Genomic DNA, 10,788 nt, shown 5'->3' on the forward strand with positions numbered 1-10,788 from the left:
ATCTAACATAATAATCAAAGCTAGGGCGACGAAGCCCAAAGTTAGGTAGAGCGGTTCGCTTGAGTTGCTCAACCGTCCCTTTGCCTGGTGCTTCGTCAAAGGGGATAGGAATGTGCACTTTTGTTCATGTGCACATCAACACAATCCTACTACGGAGCCCAAAAAGGGGTTGTAGATCCTGTTGTACGAACATCGAATGCTAGCTATCTTACAGAAATACAATAGATTCCTCCATTTAAGTGGTTCTCGCTTCTCCTTGGGATAATTGATTCTTTTATAGAATTCGCATGGGATCGCCCCCATTCCACCTTGTCTCTGCCTCTCAAAGCTTTGAAGAATGGGAGGCTGCATTCTGCTGACTTTGAAATGAATCTGTTTAGCGTTGCTATTCTTCCAGTGAGTTTTGGACTTTCTTTTTGGTTGATGGTTTCACCATTGAGATTATGGCCTTCGTTTTGTCTGGTTTGGCCCTTATACCTTCGGGTCCTATGATGTACCCGAGCATTTTACCTATGCTTACACCAAAGACACTTTTCTGGGTTGAGTTTTAGCCCGGCTTCTCTTAGATTGGCGAAGGTTTCCTTTAAATCTGCTATGTGATCTCCTTCATTCTTGCTCATTACCACAATATCATCAACATAGGCTATAATGTTTTTCTACAACCATGGGTCAAGGACCGCCTTTGTCATTCTAGCGAAGGTTGATCCTATGCTCTTTAGTCCTTCGGGCATTCTGATGTAACAATAAGTTCCGAAGGGGGTAGTGAAACTTGTCTTCTCCTCATCTTCTTTGTTGAGCCAGATTTGGTGATATCCTAAAAAGCAGCCCAGGAGCGAAAAGCGTTTGCATTTTGCCACCTTGTCGACGGAGACATCTATCCTTGGTAATGGAAATAGGTCTTTCTTGCATGCTTTGTTCAGATCTGTGAAGTCTATGCACATTCTCATCTTTCCATTTTTCTTCGGTACTAGTACTACATTTGCCAGCCATTCTGAGTACTTGACTTTGCTAATGACGTATGCGTCTAATAGCCTCTGTGCTTCAGCCTTTGCTGCTAAGATTCTATCCTCCAACATTTTCCTTTGTCGCTGCTTCCTTGGTTTTATTCTGGGGTTGATGTTAAGGGAGTGTTGTATAATATCCCTGCTGACCCGTTTCAAGTCAGAGGCTGACCAGGCAAAGACGTCTTTGTTCTTGGCTAAAGTTTCTATGAGTTCTGCTTCTTCTTCTTTCGATAGGTAGTCTCCAATAGTGACCTTTCTGTCTGGGACCGCATCTTCTAATGAGACTAACTTTGTTTCTTCTTGATCTTTGAGATCTGTTTTGCCCTTCGGCATGTCCGGAGGCTCCGGTAAGATGCGTTTGGCTACTTCAACAGAATTGATATTGCGTTGAGATTTGTAGATGGCTCTTTCTATGTTTCTTGCCTCCTTTTGACTACCATGGACTGTGATGGTTCCGTGCAAGGCTGGCAGCATTAAACTTATTTGCAAACCCTCTTCTAAAGATGGCATTATAGGGGTAGTAGAGATCTACTACGTCGAAGGTCACATATTTTGTTCTTGTGTTTTGCTGACCTCCGAAGGAGACTGGTAGGGATATTTTTCCTAATGCATCGATCCTCTTTCTTCTAAAACCAATTAATGGTGAGTCCGAAGGCTGCAACTGACTCTTGGTTAGCTTCATCTGGTCGAAGGCATTGATAAAGATAATATCTGCGGAGCTTCTGAAATTTATGAGAACCCTATTGATTTCTCATCCTACAATGTTAGCCTTGATCACCATGGTGTCGGTGTGAGGGTAGCTTTCCAACTGCAGATCTTGTTCTGAGAAGGTGATTGGCGTCTTTGACCAATTTGTGTAGCGCACTAGGCCTTGAACTACTATGTTGTTGATCAACCTGAGGTGATCTTTCTTCTGCTTCTTTGTCTAGAACTCCATCGAGGAGCCTCTAGCTATAGGCAATATCATGCTGATGGTGGGTAGGGGTGTGTGAGGGTTGAGTTGGTTTTTTGGGTTAGGTTCATTTTTGGGTGTTCTGGCTATGTTGGTGGGGGTGGAGGCAATGCCTCTAGCTGCCTATTGTGTACTTGAGATGGCTGGTTGGTCTCGATGAATGTTATGTGCGGAGGCCTCGGGTTTATGCAGGTGAGGTTGGCTTCTGCCCCTACTGCTGAGTACTTGGTCGCCATGCGGGTAGGAAATTTAGATAGTAGGCGGCAGCTAAAGTGGATGGTGAATTTGGGTGGAGTTTAGGCTTGGGTATATTAGGCAATATTGCTGCTGAGGAGATGCAGTGGAGGTCTGGTTTACCTCTCTTGCGGGTTGTTGTGGCAGAGATTGTGGATTTGCTCTACTTTTGATCCTTTCTTGGGTCTCCTTAGCATCCGGGCAATCCCTGGTGATGTGCCCCTTGTTCTCTCCATAAAAGAAGCAATATTGCCTTCGCTGCCTTTGGTTTTGGTTTCTATTCTAGTTCCTTCCTTGGCCATTTCTCTTGCCTTCGACTTGTTTCTGAGGCGCACTATTTGGGCCTGCCTTCGCCGGTTGCTGCCCTTGTAGGCTGCTTTGCCCTTGCGGTGGTTGTGTCTGGCATTGGCTTCTGTTGCCCCTCTGGGCATTCCTGTTGTTGCCCTGGAACTGCTTGCTCTAATTTTGCTCATCTAGCCTTCTGCAGAGGTCATTGTCAGATCTGCAATATTTCTCAAATTCGCTGTAAAGGTCTTCGATGGTCCTTGACATTTCCCTAGCTAGATGAGTTGTGAAGGGTCCTATGCGAAGGCCCTTGATTGTTGCTTTGATAGCAATGTCTTCTGGAACATTGGGTGCTTTTGCCTTCATTTGCACAAATTTTTGAAAGTAGTCTTTTAAGGCTTCTCCTTGATTTTGCTTGCATTGAAACAGATCCATGGAAGTCAAGGATTCACTTGTGAATCCTTTGAAATTTGCTAAAATCTTGTCGTGAAGGTCTTCCCATGAATACACAGAACTTGGCTTTAGCATCGAATACTAGGCTAGCGCGTCGCCTTCGGCTGCGATAACGAAAGATTTGGCTAGCACCATTTCATTTCCACGAGCGGAGACTACTGCCACCTCAAAGCTCATGATGAATTGGCGTGGGTCTGATCTTCCGTTGAATTTGGGCAAAGTGATGGGTTTCTAGGAGGGAGGCCAGGGTGAGCTCTAGATACCTTTGGATAGTGGTGATTTGGAATCAATAGTTTTGTGGGTTTGTGGCAAAGTGTAAGGCATGCCGAAGGTTGGTTGAGCTATTGTACATGGAGGGGGTTGGGCTGGCTTTGATTTGCTGAGTGGAATTGGTTGGATGTGTTGAAGCTAGATTGCGAAGGCTGCATACTTTGTATCTTGGCCTATAGGACGGCTAGCAGTTGCTTGATCTCTGCTGCCTGAGATGATGTTTGGGCTGCCCATTGATTTGCGGCGAAGGTTGTTGTGACCCTATCTCTTCCTTGCTGCATGCTCTACAACTGAGCCTGTAATTGTTGAAGCTCTTGCTCCGAGGTGGGGTTTGGGGCTTGCTGCTCCTCGGAAGCCGGAGGCTGGTCTTCGACGGCCGGCTATAGCCTGGTCTTCTAGGGCGGTGGCGTAGTTTCTTTGGGTGCTACGCCTGGGTCTTCCCCTTGGTATGGGATCCGTAGGTGCCCTTGCCGAGGCTGATTTTAATTGCCATTTTGGGTTTTGCTTGGCCAACACGCGGTGGGCGCCAATGTTGGAAAACTAGGGGTTTCCATCTGGTAGGATACGGAAGGCCTTCGCCCAGTCGGGAGCTCTGGGCGAAGGTATGTGAAGTGGAAGATGGGACCAAGCTCAGTTAGGGTTTCATTAATGTATTCACCCACCACCCTTTCATAGCATCCGACTTTCCCTTTTATAGAGCAATGTTCGCTACTACTTTATGGTACAAATTTACCCTTTGACAGCTAAGGTACATTCCTAGAATATCCTAACACCAGTACAAATCTTCAGGGGCATCCCGGGTCTTGTCCACCTGCACCGCCTTTGCTTCTTGGGCTTTAGCCTCAGGCCCATGGGAGGCCCATCTCCGATCTTGGGCCGCGGTGCTGTGAGGACCTCTTTCTCTTGGGCGAAGACAGCATAGCCTCCGTCCGAGCCGCTGGAGCCTCCGCCTTCGCAACTGAGTCTTCGCCTGTGGACTCGTCCGGACATCTTCAGGGTCGTGCTCGGGCTTCCATCCTACCGATAGCCAGTAGCGGAGGCCTTCTTGCTGCTGGCGGAGGCCTCCTAGGTTTCTTCCTGAAACGTGTGCGGCCTCCGCTTGAATCGCTGGGGTCTTCGCTCCATCGCAGGCCCCACGCAAAGGCTTCACCTAGCATCCTGTAAAACACTTACACAAATGTTCCAATGGTATTAGCTTATGTTTGCACTAGCCTCCGCTACTCGTATATTGGTGTTCCAACACACACATGTGAGCTCAGGCTACGGGACCAGACCTACCCGCGCTAGCCACTCGTGGGGTGATGATAAAATCGGTCTGAATCTCTGGATCCGCCATATTAGCCTGTTCGTTTGGCTGTGGCTTGTCGTAAACGATCGTAAATTTTTAGCCAGAACAGTATTTTTCTCTCACATAAACCAGCTAGCAGTACTTCTTCACGAACCAGCAACGATACGAACCAGCCAACCGAACAGGCTATGTGAAGTTCGGGTACTCAGGCTCCAAATCCAGGACATTCGTTTCAAATTTGGCATGCCTCTTGTCTCTCAGCACTTGACAACGCTAGCACTTGTCGGTGTAGTGTTGACCGACAATCTCTGCAACTTCTCGAATTGTCCGAATCTGGAACATCTAGAGTTCGCTGACTACATATTTTATGGGGTGCAGCAGATCTCTTAAAAATCCCTGAAATACATGAGTTTCAGCAATTACTGTTATTTTGATACGGGATTGCACTCGCACACTCTTATTTGTACACCAAGCCTTGTTTCGCTTAGGCTAGATATGCATTTCTTCTCGCCTCCTGTTCTGGATAGCATGCCATCATTAAAGGAGGCTTTTTTGAGAGATCCTTTCGAGGGTTGTGATGATCAGGATTGTTACACTTGTATCGACGACAAGGTACTGTTCAGATACGAATACAAAGTGTATTCTTCTGCAAGCATTGTCGGAAGCTGAGAATTTGACATTGATGTTTGACTACAAAGGGGTACACTTACATTTTTTGCACATAACACCTTTATTATGTTGTTTGATTATTATTATTTCCATTGTTGTGCTCTTTGATTATTATTTTTTCCATTGCTATTTTGTCTGCTTATGCTGTCCGATTATTATTTTTTCCAATGTTATGTTGTCTGATTAACCTGACTGTTTTTATTTCTGTTGCGGTATCTATATCAAGTTCCATATATTCTTAAAAACTAAAGCTGGGTCTGTTTTCACACTGAATAATAGTTGATTTTTTCCTGTCTGCATTTTGTCCAGGCATATCTTTGCAGGGATTTGGAATGGTGCCCAACTTTTAACAACTTGAGGACACTACTGCTAAATGAATGGTGTGTGGATCCTGACTTTTATGTGTTAAATTGCGTTCTCAAACATTCACCGGTTTTGGAGAAGCTCACCCTTCATCTTTTTACAAAGGTATATATTCTGAATAATTAACTACTGCTTTGTTGAACTAGTTATACGTAATTGGTTGATACTGATAGAATATTGTGGTTTATCTCAGGGACCTCAACATAAACTGGAAATGATAGGGAGGTACAATCAAATGGAGAGATCAGCTACTATATCAAAAGAACTGAAGGAAATCAGAGTCAAATGTGAAGTAGTTAACAAGTTTACAAAGTTTTGAAGTTTCTAGGTACATTTGGCATACGTAAGTGAACTAGCAAAATACATGGTTCTCTCTATAATTTATTTAAATTTTCCTTCATGTGTGCAAATGAAAATAAGTAAGCTCCTTACTTTCTTGGCAAGCATTCAATTAACTTAACAATGAGGGTGACATATTTGAATCTTTTATTTTGGCAATTGTGCAGAGAGCTAAGAGATATACAGAGAGAAGTCAAAATTAAATTGCTCTGCATAAACTGTATCACATTATCTTCTGTTAGTTTTTAATATTTTAATTAACTGTCAACATAAACACAAATATCATAACTGGATTATTCCATGATATTTTTACATTATTCTAAGCTTCTAAAGCTCTGAGCGCTACCTTCATAAATGAGTATCTCACACTAGATCTGTGAGATGTTACATTCCCTTGTTATAATATCAATCTTATTTTTCTTTGTAGAAACCAAGTGCATGTACTTGATTAGGCATCAAATCCATTCCTTTGGAAATATAATGGTTTGTGGTTTCTCAAATACTTGTAGCTGCATAAATAGTAGTGTGGTATCCTTACACCAAATCTTAGTTTCTGAATGCTCTCTTTTTTCTTCAGGAGTTTGCATATACTTATGTCCCATTGTCTTCCATAATTTCCTTTTAATTTTCTTCCTGTAGGAAATTGCTTAGGATTTGTTGCATTTTGTGCTTGCCTTTATTTTTATAGGGTTGGAAAGCTGTACTAATGTTTTTAGTCATTTTATTTGATTTTCCTTCTTTCTACCATTCTTTCTACAAATAATGTTAACAAAACACCAGTTTGGTTCTTGTTTGTTGAAACTAACAGCATGCATTTGATTAGGAACAAAAGCAATGCCATTCGGCATACATTATTTGTGGATTATGCATTCATTCGTCACCTTCTCAAATATTTGTAGTTGCGTAGCTAGTAGTATGGTATCCTTACACTATAAGTAGCTTAGTTTCTGAATATTCTCTTTGTTCTTGAGGATTCTGCATAACTTATGTACTAGTTTTTGCCATGAATTTTATCAGTTTTCCGTATGCAGGAAATTGCTTAGGTTTATCATATGATTTATTTTGTTTGATTTCCCTTCCTTCTGCTGTTGCACATTATACTTTTTTCAAAATAGTCATTTATGTGTTATGTGATATGCTGCAATACTATTCTCGTGGCACTAGCATGCAGCACTAAATCATCTGTGCTGTGTTTATGCAGATAGTCCTAACAAGGTCCTCTATATGTTATTTAGGTTTCTAGAGCCTCCTTTTTTGTTTCCATGGTGGAATTTATGGCACAAGGCCAAGGTACCAAAAGTAATGGGTGTTGTTGGGTTGAAGAACCTTAAGCCTGCTTGAGGCATCCTTTTTCCCAAGTAGTGTGTGTATGGTGCTCACCTCGGCTTGTGGCCTCGCACCCTACCATCTTGTCTATTGAAGAGACTGATTCTTAGTCTGTAGGGCTCTGTTACTTGCACTTTGCTTCAGGTGTTTCTACTATAGCAGAAACGATTACCAGATGGTGATAAAACCGTCTTCTTGATGATGTCCCCCCTCTCTGAACTCAACTACACCGCAACAACAACAGCACCTCCCTCTCTGTTGCACCCCAAGCTGATCCTTTGCGCCCTCCATTCTTCTGTGATCCCAACCACCACCTGCAACCAGGGTGGAGTCATGGCTGTGCAGAGCGTGCTGTGGGCGGCAGCGTGGATGGAGGTATCCTCTGTCGACACCTGCGCAGATCTCTGACGTTGGAGAGAGAATGGAGCCTTGAACTCGTCTGCACTACTGCAGTTGCCTCATTCCTCGCTGTGCATTCTTCAGGGAAGCTGAGGATGATGAGGAAGAATAAGGAGCTGAGTCCTGAACATAGACAAAGACAAAGAGATGAGGGGTGGCAGACGGTAGTGATTTCCATGGCAGAAAGCTGTCGGAGAGGAGATAGGATAGGTAATGATGGGAGGACAGATACACAGAGGTTTATCACGTCTATCTCGTGGTAAATATTTTTAGCTGCAGGTGACGCTGTTGATCGCACACCGTTTGCACGCATCTCAGAATGTGGGATTGATCATTCAGATAGCTAGTGAGGCGGGCAACAAATCCATTCTGAATTGTGGCACAAGGCCATGATACTAAATGTGGTTGGCTGGGGCTTGGGTTAAAGACCCTTTGACAACCTCGAGGTGTCCATGGACCCCTGTAACACAGTGGCGCCATTGACCTTCAAGTGCCCCACAAGAGCATTGGAGAAACTATTGTTTATTTCTTCTTTTGAAGTTGTAACTTGTGCACTTGGCCAGTAAAATAACAATTTTTTTCAATCATAACAAAGAGAATCTTACCAGCTAATAGCACCTTTCTTAACAAAGACATCTCATCTCCTTATGACTTTCTTCCCCTAATAGTTAAATTAGGCTCCAGCTTCGCTGCTTCTGCCGTCTTGCCACATTTATGCTCACAGGGGCTGATGCCTATAAGTGCTGGATAGCATATTAATGGTAACTACTCTGATTTGCACCGACGTTCACTAATATTGCCATGTCATTGTGCAGTTTACTTGTCTGTCTTTTGCTCACTTGCTGGCTTTGAAGCGAGTGAAAACATGTAACTGATGGTTTGTAAACATCAAACTCTGATGTGACGTTAATGTAGGGGTTCTTGTGAGCCAGTGCATTCTTGTCATGGCTTATGCGTGCAGAGAAAAGTTGATATATCATAACTTGGAAAACTATTTGACTTGAGCATTTTTGCTCAGCTTCATATCAGTATAGCGCATATTATAACCTGGGACAATCAGATTGAACCGCAAGCTGCATTTCCTATTTGCTGAATTATCGTTTGGCATTTTAAGTTTCATTCTCAAGTAATGGACTGTTTTTTTTTAATTTCTTCCTGCAAAACTTATTGTGCTTTTCCTGTACACATTTCCTTTTCAAGTAAGGACGAGAAAAATTGGGAGGCTGACAGATCTACCATCTCTTGGCTATCTGGAAATATAAGGCTTATTAAGCTGTGACATAGTACCATTTTTTTTGTCTATGCATGTTTTTTGTTCTATCAATTCTAGTTATCTGGATGGTCTTGAGATAGTTCTTTGTTTCATCAACGTTTCTGGGCAAGTTTCATCTGTAACGATTCACAACTTCCAGAGGAGTCGCACCATTTTGGAATATTTTCAGCATGTTTAAACCAACTACTTGGCACAGCTTGTTTGAACCAACTTGGCTCATCATGTTTTTAGTATTCACCCTTGAAAGACTACTAGGCTTCTGGGAGAGTAAACTCTCGATGCCTTAAAATAGCTGGGCAAAGCGCAGACATTGGGGCTAGAACCGAATTCACGAGCAGAGGACAAGACTTAGGCCCTGGTTTCTACAGCTCTCCTAAAATTTCTATCACATCAAATGTTTAGACACATGCATGGAGTATTAAATATAGATTAATTACGAAACTAATTACACAACTTACGACTAATTTACGAGACGAATCTTTTAAGCCTAATTAGTTCATGATTTGACAACTCAGTGCTACAGTAAACATGTGCTAATGATAGATTAATTAGGCTTAAAAAATCGTCTCGTAAATTAGCCTCCATCTATATAATTGGTTTTGTAATTAATCTATATTTAATGCTCTTTATTAATACCTAAACATTCAATGTGACATAAATTTTAGGAGCGACTAAAGAACCAAACACCCCTTAGGTAAAAAATATCAGCACATCTATGGCACCAGGTTCCAAAAAGACTAAGCATTAATTAATTGTATGTATGCAAAAGAAGACCAAGCGTGTATGTGAGCAAACAAGACCAAACACTAATACATAGATAATACCAGAAACAATGCTCATTGTCATAACTCACATCATAACACAAGTTCACAACATTGCGCAAATGATCCTTAATTTTCTCTTGGGTCATCTTAGCACAACATAGCGAAAACGATCCATAATTTTCTCTCGATATGGTCTTCCATTCTCCACCGTGACAGTTGGCTGTGAAGGAGGAGGGGGTTGTGCTGGTTTTGGGTCTGTGCCGAAGCCCATGAGGGCGTGGCCGTGGGTGAGCAGCATGGCGCCCCCGCGGCAGGCCTCCGCGAGTCGGCCCACCGTGTCCCTGTTCTTCAGAGGCCTCTTGTCCCACCTGCCCCATGCATCGTTGTACAGTACGTACACAGTATAGCATCATCGATCAGTTAGCAGATTCATTGCGTACAGTACGTGTATACATACAGATTATATATACAGTACGGTCTCGAGAAGCAGCAGGCCGGCAGCATGTATATATGTGTATACGATACGAATACGGAATACATACGGGCGACAGCGGACGAAGAAGACGAGGTCAGGTACGTACGTACCAGTCCTCGTGCTTGACCACCTTGCCGTCCTCCACCTGCACCTGCAGCCTGATGAGCGACGTCAGGTGTCCACCGACTTGCCCGGCACCTTGTAGTGCTGTTTGTTCTCGATCACCACCTGATCGATCATCATGCATGACGACGATGGCATTGATACAAAACATGCATCAAACATATCATGCATTATTATACGCATCTAATCTAAGTACGGTTTAGGATGCTGTTCAGTTCATGACTTTAAGAATTGGACATCACTGTCGGCCTCATCACTGTCGACCTACTACAGAATTGGACATCACTGCATGCATTACTACTATAGAATTGGACATCACTGTCGGCCTCATCACTGCCGGATTTTAAGAAATCGATAGTGATAGTCCATCACTGCTGGTTTTTAGCTAAAACCGGCACTAATAGAATCATCCGACACTGATATTCGGGTCTTCACTGTCGGTTCATATCATTGTCGGTTTTAGCCAAGAACGGACAGTGATATTAGGTCATCACTGCCGGTTTTAGCCAAGAACCGACACTGATACTATCATTGTCGGTTCGTGGCTTGAACCGACAGTGATATGCTGCAA

The 10,788-nt window shown here is 43.1% G+C and overlaps 1 pseudogene; it reads left to right on the forward strand.

Annotated features, from left to right (window-relative positions):
• Positions 1 to 7,975, forward strand: part of LOC136480152 (F-box/FBD/LRR-repeat protein At5g22700-like) — a 44,311-nt pseudogene extending 36,336 nt beyond the window's left edge.
• Positions 7,976 to 10,788: the final 2,813 nt, after the last annotated feature.

This window comes from Miscanthus floridulus, chromosome 9 (genome assembly GCF_019320115.1).
Source record: "Miscanthus floridulus cultivar M001 chromosome 9, ASM1932011v1, whole genome shotgun sequence".
Taxonomy (NCBI): Eukaryota; Viridiplantae; Streptophyta; class Magnoliopsida; order Poales; family Poaceae; genus Miscanthus; species Miscanthus floridulus.